This window comes from Caretta caretta, chromosome 8 (assembly GCF_965140235.1).
Source record: "Caretta caretta isolate rCarCar2 chromosome 8, rCarCar1.hap1, whole genome shotgun sequence".
In the NCBI taxonomy this organism is placed as follows: domain Eukaryota; kingdom Metazoa; phylum Chordata; order Testudines; family Cheloniidae; genus Caretta; species Caretta caretta.
The window spans coordinates 42,324,216-42,337,071 of NC_134213.1; the positions used below are offsets into that span (position 1 = coordinate 42,324,216).

Below are 12,856 nucleotides of genomic sequence, written 5' to 3' on the forward strand. Positions count from 1 at the left end.
CACACAAAGACTGATCAAACAAGCTACCAGCTGGAACCTCCTCTTTCTAGACCAACAATAAGGCAGCCAGTCAAGACAAAAAAAGTACTTAATTAAAAGTGTGGTGACACCTATTGTTGGAAGAGAGGTTTGCAAGTAATTAATAGTTAACTTTATCATTACTAAAAAGCTTTAACCTCTCATTTATTTACATTTTCCTGCACAGCCTCTGCTGTACTTCCCTCTGAAGCCATCAGTACATGAGACTAGTACCTTGGTACACCATTCATCAGTACATGAGACCTTTAAAGGGAAATATTTGTGTTTTCCTTGTTAAAAGATTACCTCACTCTCTGATCTGGACTTCTGTATAGTTTTGCTGTAACCCGTTTAAAAGCTACTGCATCTGACCAAGAAGTGGATGTGCTTCAGTGATGAGTTGTCTTCCCTGTATGTGCTGTGCAAATTTCTCTACTCTGATTCACAGTGCAGATGTCTATTGTGTACGTTGAACTGGTTGTATTGATGTCAGTGAAAACTGCAGACACAGAAGGAGTGCAGAGAAGAAAATAGGCATAGGCACTGTGGTCAGAGAAGAGAATTTTTCCCATAGTGTGCACAGCTATTTGTACATCTGTCAAGTACTTCGGGGTGTTTGGATGAAAGGTTCTATGTACATTTCTGTTCATATTATACCGGGAGATAATACTTTTTTTTTCAGTTGAGTAACTACCCTGGTGTTTCTAACTTATGATCTGGGGTGAGAAGGTGTAAGGAGTTGGGAATTATGAGACAAATTCAGCAGGGTTTCATGGATGTAACTGAGAGCAGAATTTGGTCATATAATTTCCCCCAAACTAAAAAACTCCATACTCCTCTTGGGCCAAATTCTGAATTCAAATTTACACTGGGGGAAACTGACAGCAGAATCTGGCCTTTTGTATCTACTGGTGGTGCCCTCTCCTAGGGCAAAGTTCTGCTCTATCTATCCACATATAGATCATGTTCCAATATTCTGTTCTCTCAGCAACAGATTCAGAGATATTGCGAAAGCAGAACATTGTAGTGGAGAGACGCAGTGGTGATCTGCGAAAAGAAAAGGAGTACTTGTGGCACCTTAGAGACTAACAAATAAATAAAAAAATCTGCGAATACAGACTAACACGGCTGCTACTTTGAAACCAGTGGTGATCTGAGAACACAATTCTGCCCTTATTCAGTCAAGCCATTTCTGCCTTTTTAAATATTGACGATTCAGCAGGAAATTCATATGACCCAACTAGAGAATAAGTCAAACCAGATTAAGAGGGAGGGATCTCAAATAAAAATAGAAACATCCATATCCCTTACCCTCCTTTGTAGATCATCATATGTGGTCAGTTCAGCAACCCAATATATCACATTCACATGCACCATTTTCAGATGCCTCTTTTTTGACCTCTTGGCTGAGTTGTGCAGTGCTCTCCCAAAATGTTTTGCATGTGGAATTTTGGCTTTGTGAATCTACTGCAGTTGGCTCATGTTTGAAGTCTATTGGGATGGGTCTGCATTTAAAAGAATGTGGAATTACTCTCCCAGATACAGAGGGAGGGAAAAAGCTCCAGTATTTGAGCTGACAACCTGCTGCAAAGCACAATTTATTGGCCAAAACAATATTACACTGCATGAAAGAGAAAATGATTTATGGGGAAATATACTTTAAAAAAAATTAAAGATTTTAGGTTATCTTTTAATATAGGATTTTCACACTTAGGTGTTGTACTCTGAATTCAAGACATAGTATACCTCCCTTGCCATTATTTGACCCTCTCAAGCACGAGTAATAGAGGCTAGCATGCCCTACCAGCTGACCCTACCTTACCCAAGCACATCTCAGCCACTTCCTGGATCTTGTGGGAAGCAAGAGCTCCTAATAAAAGGCAATTAGAAATAACAAAAATAAACTGTTTTGGCAAAACACCATTGCAAGAAAACTACAAAACCAGAGAAAGCAGAGAAGTGACATCCTCCCAGAGCAGGAGGAGAGGTCAGTGGTGGTTCTCAGACTGTCAGATAGCCTGGATCAGCAGTGTTAGAGCCACAGCACAGACCTTAACCCTTTGAGGTAAGAGTTGTAACCCAAACACCAGAGGGGATGTGACACTCACTTTCCCAGTGGGTTACACAATCAGTTGTTAACCAGCAGAAGACTGTTGTGAACCAGGATTCTATTCCTGGGTTTGGAGGGGCGTGTGGGCTAGTGGTTACTGACAACACAGCCAAGTGGATGGATTAGGCACATTGATTCCAAGAGGCCATGTGGCTGGCGGGATGAGCTTTAGACCTGTCACATTAAAGACTTGGGTTCTACTGTCAGCTCTGCTGGAAGTGACCTTGTGTAGCCCCGTCTGTCAACTGGAGAGAATGATGCTTGCTTCTTAGGGTAGCATAGAATTACGAACACCAGATAGCAGAAGCACATAGAGCAGAGCCTCTCCTGGCTCCCCTCATCCCAGCACATCTTTCCTTAGGCGCAGGGCTGCTGTTTAGCCTGTGTACCATCCACTGCCAAGGAGGTGGCCCTGTGGGGCTGGAGGTGGGAACATGCTCACTGAAGATGGCATGTTCCAAGATTTCAGCAGCAAGTTTCCAACAAGCTCTACTGAGCATGTACAAATGTTGATTTTTCAGAGGCTTTTAACTCTGCCAAGTGTGAGTGGATTTTCATAAGGACAGCAAAAGACATCTCTCTGATCCCAGAGCTATGTCAGTGTCAAATTTCCTGTGCCAAAGTGTAAAGACATTAGAGCTCTTCAAAGAAAGAGTTATAAGAATTTATCTTGAACAAAATTACCAATTTTTCTCTTTCTTGGAAACAGCTGAACCATTTTTGCTGAACTTTACTAAGAGAATTGAGCCTGAAGCAAAGAGTAAGCATGAAAAATTTTACCCCCTATAGTTGAAGTCTGGAAAAGTAACAAGCTACTGAAAAGAGGGGCCTTCAATGGAAACTGTTAGGCAATCTTAACTATAGGTTAAGCTGTCCAGAGGTAAGGTTAAGATTTAGTCATGGGTATTTTTAGTAAAAGTCATGGACAGTGTGACGGGTTCGGTCACAGAGACCCCCCTTGGGACTGTCACCTGACATGCTGGAATTACCTCTGAACCCATTTTCCCTGCCAGCCTGGGACTTCCAGAACCCTGCCTTGTTGAGCCAGATAAGCTAGCCTGCTGCAACACAGACCCAGGGTCCAGGCCACACCCCCAAAGCTGCAGATTTAACTGAAAACAGTTTAGCAGGTTACCTGCCTCCAGCACCCAGATACCCCGTTCCCAATGGGATCCAAACCCTAAATAAATCCATTTTACTCTGTATAAGGCGTATACAGGATAAACTCATAAATTGTCTGCCCTCTATAACATTGATAGAAAGATATGCACAACTATTTGCTCCCTCAGGTATTAATCACTTACTTTGGGTTTACTAATAAACAAAAGTGATTTTATTAAGTATAAAATGTAGGATTTAAGTGGTTTCAAGTAATAACAGACAGAACAAAGTAAGTCACCAAGCAAAATGAAGCAAAAACACGCAAGTCTAAGCAATACATAAAGAAACTGATTACAGGTAATATCTCACCCTCAGAGATGTTCCAATAAACTTCTTTCACAGACTGGACTCCTTCCTAGTCTAGGCCCAATCCTCTCCCCTGGTACAGTCCTTGTTAGCTCCAGCAGACATCTTAGGTGGAATCAGGGGCTCTCTCATGACTGGCAGCCCCCTCTGTCCTGCTCCTTTTATAGCTTTGGCACAAGGCGAGAATCTTTTGTCTCTCTGGGTCCCCACCCCTCCTTCTAAATGGAAAAGTACCAGATTTAAGATGGATTTCACTATCAGGTGACATGGTCAAGTGTCCCTGTGAGACCTCATTCTTCATTAGCCCTGGGCTGGCCCACATATACACAGAAAGGCTTTCAGGTAAATAAACCATTAACAACCAATTGTCCTAGTCAATGGGAGCCATCAAGATTCTAAACCACCATTAATGGCCCACACCTTGCATAATTACAATAGGACCTCAGAGTTATACTTCATATTTCTAGCTTCAGATACAAGAATGATACATGCATACAAATAGGATGAACACACTCAGTAGATTATAAGCTGTGTAATGATACCTTACAAGAGACCTTTTGCATAAAGCATATTCCAGTTACATCATATTCACATTCATAAGCGTATTTTCATAAAGCATATGGAGTGCAACGTAACACCCTCCTCCTGAACTTACTGCCAGAGACTTGGACACTGTCCATAGCAGAGGTAGTACATTTAAACTTCCGGTTCAGCTCTGGTCATACCCCCATCCATCGTTATTAAACACTATAATGCTATTCACAGGGGTTCTTGCAAAGTTCTGGGTTCCTGGTCCCCAGGTGCCCGAAAACATGTTGGGGTGTAGCATTGTTAACAGAATGCAGACAGCAATATCTGTTAAAGTGTAGGAGTCTTGGCATTTAGCCACCAATGCCATGAGGCAGTGTGCCTCAGTTTCCCCTTCCACACAGCAGTGTAGGCCTGTTATGCTTTTGCTGCTGTGCTGAGCTTCCAGCCTGTTTACAGGTATAAGCTGAAAACAACCTGCTTGTGGGACTGTCTTGTCACCACCCCTAGCATGTACAAAAGTTTTTTCCAGAGATCAGGTATATCACACATCTTCAAAGTGTTTACCATTAGTATTAACTCCTTTGTCTTGACCCATAGGTGAAGTAGCCAAAGACATAAGATAACCAGCAAATCTACAGCGGACAGGCTCTGTTTACACAGTTTAGCTCATTCAGGGTCTATTGCATTTTCCAATCCCTTTGAGGTAGGGGTTTAGACACAGAGTCTCCTCTCTCTTTGATGAAGGCTTCAATTCAGGTATGTGTTTGAGGTTTTGGCAAGGAAAGGGTGCACTGCAACCATGCCTGCCCTCGGCTCCTCCCTCTGGAATCTCTTTGTGTTGGGCCCCACCAGCTTGTGAAGCTTCCCAAATGCAAACTTTTTCCTTCTCCTGCCTTGAAGAGGCAATGTTAGTTTCTACAAGCATAGCAGAAACAACATCTTTTAATGGAGTGCTTTGGATTGGTAAGATCCCCTCAGTCATCCCATTCTCTGTTCCCAAAAGGTCAGCTGGGTGGACTCTCCCCTCCAGGAGATTTGACCCCAGGTCTTCCCTTAATACCTGATCCACAGGTGAGGGGTCTGGCATTTCAGATGCAGATCCTTCAACCTTCTCCTGGAGAAATACCTTCCTACAAAAGGTGGGAAGACACTCCTGTTCCCCCTCACCTTCCGTCTGGACTTCCCTCTCTGGGTTCCCCCCTGAGGCAGACACCCCAGTGTTCTCCAAAAGGGAAGGTGACCCTGATCCATCTGTGGGCTCACAACTACCAGCTATGACAGACACTTCACTGGCCACCAAAATCCCCCACTTTCACTCAGGTTGGGCTTGCTTCCAGCTACAGAGCCCTTGAGGTCTGTTCCCACAGCAGCGGTTGTCAGGACCCCAACTTCCATCTCCGGGATAGATGTCCCTGTGCACCTTATGGCAGGGCCTGTCCCCTGCTGACCTGCAACTTATTATACAATCATAGAATATTAGGATTGGAAGAGACCTCAGGAGTTCATCTAGTCCAATCCCCTGCTCAAAGCAGGACCAACACCAACTAAATCATCCCAGCCAAGGCTTTGCCAAGCCTGGCCTTAAAAACCTCTAATGATGGAGAGTCCACCACCTCCCTACGTAACACATCCCAGTGCTTCACCACCCTCCTAGTGAAATAGTGTTACCTAATATCCAACCTAAACCTCCCCCACTACAACTTGAGACCACTGCTTCTTGTTCTGTCATCTGCCACCACTCGGAACAGACGAGCTCCATCCTCTTTGAAACCCCCCTTCAGGTAATTGAAGGCTGCTATCAAATCCCCCCTCACTCTTCTCTTCTGCAGACTAAATAACCCCAGGTCCCTCAGCCTCTCCTCGTAAGTCATGTGCCCCAGCCCCCTAATCATTTTTGTTACCCTCCGTTGGACTCTCTCTAATTTGTCCACATCCCTTCTGTAGTAGGGGGACCAAAATTGGACACAATACTCCAGGTGTGGCCACACCAGTGCCAAATAGAGGGGAATAATCACTTCTCTTGATCTGCTGACAATCCTCCTACTAATACAGCCCAATATGCCATTAGCCTTCTTGGCAACAAGGGCACACTGCTGACTCATATCCAGCTTCTCGTCCACTGTAATCCCCAGGTTCTTTTCTGCAGAACTGCTGCTTAGCCAGTCGGTCCCCAGCCTGTAGCAGTGCATGGGATTCTTCCGTCCTAAGTGCAGGACTCTGCACTTGTCCTTGCCGAACCTTATCAGATTTCTTTTGGCCCATTCCTCCAATTTATCTAGATCACTCTGGACCCTATCCCTACCCTCCAGTGTATCTACCTCTCCCTGCAGCTTAGTGTCATTGGCAAACTTGCTGAGAGTGCAATTCATCCCATCATCCAGATCATTAATAAAGATGTTGAACAAAACCGGCCCCAGGACCAACCCTTGGGGCACTCCGCTTGATACCGCCAGCCAACTAGACATCGAGCCGTTGATCACTACCCATTGATCCTGGAAGTCAGCAGCTGTCAGCAGCAGTCAGGGAGATGATCATGGGACAGGAGCTGGCTCTATCCACCCAATCCCACAGGGACCTGTCTTAAACCCCAGGGCTACAGGAACTGGTCTTGACCATCCCTGCCCCCAATGGCCCATCTTCCCCTGCTCCAGAGGAAATAAAGAGACACTCTCCCTTTTCCCCAGCAGCCCCTGTGACATCACCCTCCCCTCTGGGGCTTTCAGCACAAGATTCCTTCTTGCTGCTAACAAACCCTGGGACAGATTCTGCCACATCAGTAGAAATGGTGCAAAATTGTGTGCCACTGCTGTGACAGTCAGTTCAGCCTGCAAATCACCAGTGTCCATGTGTACCTTAGCTAAAGGTGCAAGGACTTTATAACCTCCCACCAATTCTAATTCTGCCATTTTTCCTGGTAACAAATCCTTCTCATAGATCAGGTCCTTCCTGACCACAGAAATCTCTGCACCAGTATCCCTCCCACCTTGGAGCGCTTTCCCATTAAGCTGAACAGCATGCATATGCTCACTGCTTGGTTGTGTAGAAGCAACCTTTACAAACCCTGTGTGGAAAGAGGGAGTAGCCTGGGATACCCCTGTGCTCTAAGAAGCAGCAGCTTCATGTGTTACCTGGTGTCTGTTCCCACTCAGCCAAGGACATTTATTCCTCAGGTGCTCGGTGGACTTACAATGAGAGCACCTTCTGGGCTCCTCTCCTTGTACAGGAGATGGGGGACAAGAAACAGGGGAATGGGGAGGTGAACTCCCAGCCTCCTTTTCCCCAGGGGTAAAATGGTGAATCTGCTTTCCCCCAACCCTGTCCCTCACGGCCAGTGGTTTGTGTTTAATTGCAGCTTGTGACTGCTCGGAAGAGTCTGCAAACCCAGCTAATCCACTCACTGCATTCACCTTTTTGTCCCACAAATACTGTTTTACATCATAGAATCATAGAATATCAGGGTTGGAAGGGACCTCAGGAGGTCATCTACTCCAACCCCCTGCTCAAAGCAGGACCAATCTCCAATTAAATCATCCCAGCCAGGGCTTTGTCAAGCCTGACCTTAAAAACTTCTAAGGAAGGAGATTCCACCATCTCCCTAGGTAACGCATTCCAGTGTTTCACCACCCTCCTAGTGAAAAAGTTTTTCCTAATATCCAACCTAAATCTCCCCCACTGCAACTTGAGACCATTACTCCTTGTTCTGTCATCTGCTACCACTGAGAACAGTCTAGAGCCATCCCCTTTGGAACCCCCTTTCAGGTAGATGAAAGCAGCTATCAAATCCCCCCTCATTCTTCTCTTCCGCAGACTAAACAATCCTAGTTCCCCCAGCCTCTCCTCATAACTCATGTGTTCCAGTCCCCTAATCATTCTTGTTGCTCTCCGCTGGACTCTTTCCAATTTTTCCACATCCTTCTTGGAGCGTGGGGCCCAAAACCGGACACAGTACTCCAGATGAGGCCTCACCAGTGTCGAATAGAGGGGAACGATCACGTCCCTCGATCTGCTGGCAATGCCCCTACTTATACATCCCAAAATGCCATTGGCCTTCTTGGCAACAAGGGCACACTGTTGACTCATATCCAGCTTCTCGTCCACTGTAACCCCTAGGTCCTTTTCTGCAGAACTGCTGCTGACCCATTCGGTCCCTAGTCTGTAGCGGTGCATTGGATTCTTCCGTCCTAAGTGCAGGACTCTGCACTTGTCCTTGTTGAACCTCATCAGATTTCTTTTGGCCCAATCCTCCAATTTCTCTAGGTCCCTCTGTATTCTATCCCTACCCTCCAGCGTATCTACCTCTCCTCCCAGTTTAGTGTCATCTGCAAACTTGCTGAGGGTGCAGTCCACACCATCCTCCAGATCATTTATGAAGATATTGAACAAAACCGGCCCCAGGACCCACCCTTGGGGCACTCCACTTGATACTGGCTGCCAACTAGACATGGAGCCATTGATCACTACCCATTGAGCCTGACAATCTAGCCAGCTTTCTATCCACCTTATAGTCCATTCATCCAGCCCATACTTCTGTAACTTGCTGGAAAGAATACTGTGGGAGACCGTGTCAAAAGCTTTGCTAAAGTCAAGGAACAACACGTCCATTGCTTTCCCTTCATCCACAGAACCAGTTATCTCGTCATAGAAGGCAAGTAGATTAGTCAGGCATGATTTGCCCTTGGTGAATCCAGGCTGACTGTTCCTGATCACTTTCCTCTCCTCTAAGTGCTTCAGAATCGATTCCTTGAGGACCTGCTCCATGACTTTTCCAGGGACTGAGGTGAGGCTGACTGGCCTGGAGTTCCCAGGATCCTCCTTCTTCCCTTTTTTAAAGATGGGCATACATCATCCCTGCACATATTCAGGAACTGTTCCTGAGTAACTAAATCACACATTTATTCCAAACTTGTAATGCCTTTTCCCCTCACCCACTTGTCTAACAAATCTCTCATTTCATTTACATAGGCCACATTACTCAATCCAGTTCCCCTCTTAAGGCTCCTGAATTTAACCCTGTAGGTTTCAGGTGTAATCTGAAACTGTTTCAAAACCAATTCCTTAAATATACCATAGTTTGAAGCATCAGCAATAGGCATCTTATTGAATATGTCCAGAGCTCTCCCAGTCAATTTTGCAACCAAAGTAGTCATCTTTTGATCCTCAGGAATCGCATGGAGAGTGCACAGTCTCTCAAAGGTGATGAAATACTCTGCAATATCACTGGATTCATCATATGGTGGACATAACCTCTCCCATTTATGAATTCTGGGGGAAGTGGAGCCAGCTGCTGAAGGGTTTTGTCTCTTCCACTCCATTACAGCCAGTTCATGCTTCTGGGTCTCAATTTGGGCTTCTCTCTGGGCCTCAATTTCTTTGTTTCTTAGCTCCAGGGCTTGCTGCCTCTCTCTTTCCTTCTCCTCCTTAGCAGCTTGCTGTACTAACCTTTGGGCTTCCATGGCTCTTTCGTGAGCAGCTTTTTCCCTGGACCAATTGTGCATTAATCTCCATTTTTCTTAATTCCATCTGTCTTTTATGTTCATTTTCCTTCTCAGCAATCTGCAACCTGTGGTGTTCTATCTTCTTGTGAGTCTCACTCTCACTCATTTTGCTGATTTTCTTGCCTCTATTTTCCTTACCCGAAATAAGGAAACAGAAAATAACAAACCAGTAACCATTTTGTCTATTCTCTGACCACAACACTTAAAACTCACTTAAAATCACTACCAGTGCCTCAAAGCAATCAACTGTGCACAGATCGTGTTCGACTATACCACTGTGACAGGTTTGGGCACAGAGACCCCCTTGGGACTGTCATCTAACGTGCTGGAATTACCTCTGAGCCTGTTTTCCCTGCCAGCTTGGAAGTTCCAGAACCCTGCCTTGTTGAGCCAGACATGCTAGCCTGCTGCAATGCAGTCCCAGGGTCCGGGCCACGCCCCCAAAACTGCAGACTCAACTGAAAACAGCTTAGCAGGTTACCTGCCTCCAGCACCCAGACACCCAGTTCCCAATGGGATCCAAACCCCAAATAAATCCGTTTTACTCTATATAAAGCTTATACAGGGTAAACTCATAATTTGTCCACCCTCTATACCATTGATAGAGAGATATGAAGAGCTGTTTTCACTTAAAATCCTGCAGTTTTGGGGGCGTGGCCCGGATCCTGGGTCCGTGTTGCAGAAGGCTAGTGTGTCTGGCTCAACAAGGCAGGGTTCTGGATGTCCCAAGCTGGCAGGGAAAATATGCTCAGAGGTAATTGCACCATGTCAGGTAACAGTCCCAAGGGGATCTCTGTGACCAAACCCGTCACAGACAGGTCATGGGCAATAAACAAAAATTCATGGTCCCTGACCTGTCCATGACTTTTACTATAAATACCCCAGACTAAATCTTAGCTGAGGGGCCCTGAGGTGCTGCTGCTGCTCTGTTCCAGTGGCCCCTGGGGCCAGCCACACCAGCCGCTGCAACTGCAGAAGTCATGGTATTCATGACCTCCGTGACTGACTCGCAACCTTATCCATAGGTCACTGCCTGCTCTCCTTCCCACAAAGCTGTGTGGGTCTGTAAGTTTATTCTCCTGGTCATGGTGATTCTCATGCTGCCTTGGCCCTGACACAGCCTAGGGCTGCTCTAACTTCAAGGACTGTACACTAGCTGAGAGCTGCTGACAGCTCCACCCCATCCCTCACACATACCACTCCCCCCGCCTCTACACTGGGGTGGGAGAGGAATGCAGGAACTGGGGCTGAGAGCCTGGCCTTTTTATTCCCGTCCATTCTTTTATATTGTGCACTCTCCACTCGCTTTTGCATCTCTAGATCCATCCTAGGCATTACCAGAAAACAATTATAATAAACAGCAACAGGGAGGGTACAAAAAGAGGCCAATGCCCAATACACAACAGGAATGTATTGTTGCCTCTTCTTTCAGCACCAGTGTCCCATTCTGATACCAGTATCATACCTCTGTTGAGGGGCAGCAGACGTCCATGGACTTGCAGGTTGGCTTCCCAATGAAGGTAAAATCAGTGACACAGTGTCACATTCCAGTGTGCAGTCCAGACCAGTGAGGTGTTGTACCACTGCCTGCCCTGCAACTTGGGGTGCCTTACAATGCTTTGCTGCTGTAGCTTCCAACCAGGCCACTCACAAACAGCTACCAGCGTGCAGGTCCCCACCCCACAACGAGTGTCTGCATATACCTGCAGCCTGCTAGTCACACTGGCTTCCACCAGCCTTGATTACCACTTGCAGAGTAACCCCAACACACTCCCAGACCCGGATTTTCCCCAGAAACATGTGTTCTGCTCTTTCCAGCCCTTTTCTGTAAGGGGTCAATATGCAACAGTTTGTTACCTTAACTGGAGTTACCCAAACAGTTCAGTTCAAACACAACACTGTCTTAGTTTTAATTAAATAATAAAACATGGTTATTTAACTACAAAGAGATGGGTTTTAAGTGAGTACAAGTGTAAGGCATTAAAGTCAGAAACAGTTACAAAAGAAATAAAAATAAAACACTTTCTAGGAACTTGGTTAGACTTGGTTCAAGGTAAAATCCTCACCACATGTTCCCAGCAATAGGACCAACCAAATTCTCCAGCCAGAATATAAATAAACAAGATGGCGGTGCCATGCACTGAAGAGTCTGAGAGGTTTCTAGGCATCAGAGGATGGGGACAGAGATGCCCCATTACAACCAGCTTGAACATGAGCACACGGCTCATTTGCACAGCTCCAGTTTGATTAAACCCAAGACAGTATTCACTGCTAAAGGGAGCACTGTGTCATCCATTTCTCAGGCACTTCGAGTCAAGATGGAGGCAGCAGCTAGGGTTGCCAACCTTCTAATCGCACAAAACTGAACACCCCTGCCCCTCCCCCTGACCTGCCCCTCTCCCAAGGCCACGCCCCTTCTCTGAGGCCCCGCACCTGCTTGCTCCATCCCCCCTCCCTCCGTCACTCACTCTCCCCCACCCTCACTCACTTTCACCAGGCTGGGGCAGTGGGTTGTGGTGCGGGAGGGGGGTGAGTGCTCCAGGGGGGGTCGGGGATGAGAGGTTTGGGGTGCAGGAGGGGGCTCAGGGCTGGGGCAGGGTGTTGTGGGTGTGCAGGGTGCGGGCTCCAAGAGGGAGTTTGGGTGTGAGAAGGGATTCCAGGCTGGGGCAGGGAATTGGGGTGTGGGAGCAGGTGCGGGGTCCCGGCGGCGCTTACCACTGCTCCCAGAAAGCAGCTGCCAGGTCCCTACAGCCCCTAGGCACATGCATGGCCAGGGAGGTTCTACATACTGTGCTTGTGCCCGCAGGTGCTACCCCTGCAGCTCCCATTTGTTGTGGTTCCCAACCAATGGGAGCTGTGGAGCCAGCACTCAGGGCGGTGAGAGCGTGTGCAGTCTCCCTGGCAGCCCATGCACCTAGGAGCCGCAAGGAACTGGTGGCCGCTTCTGGGAGTCACGCAGAGCTAGGGCAGGCAGGGAGCCTGCTACGCTGCCAAACAGACTTTTAACGGCCTGGTCAGCCATGCCATCCAGAGCCGCCAGGGTCCCTTTTCGACCAGGCGTTCTGGTTGAAAACCGGACGCCTGGCAACCCTAGCAGCAGCTCACACTGGCTCCAGTTTAGATAATTAACTCTTTTTTTGCTGGACTAAACATTAAACACTACATACAGGACATGAGTCACAGGGTTCATAAATGCAGCATCACCCTCCCACCCCGCATCCTCTTCTGAGAGACC

General features: G+C 46.9%; 2 protein-coding genes across 5 annotated transcripts in view; one reads left to right on the top strand and one right to left on the bottom strand.

Moving 5' to 3' along the window:
• The window catches only part of ATF6 (activating transcription factor 6), a 440,808-nt gene that overhangs the window by 397,881 nt on the left and 30,071 nt on the right, over positions 1-12,856 (top strand). The gene's annotated exons all lie outside the window — the stretch shown is intronic.
• Positions 1-12,856, bottom strand: part of OLFML2B (olfactomedin like 2B) — a 96,808-nt gene that overhangs the window by 59,485 nt on the left and 24,467 nt on the right. The gene's annotated exons all lie outside the window — the stretch shown is intronic.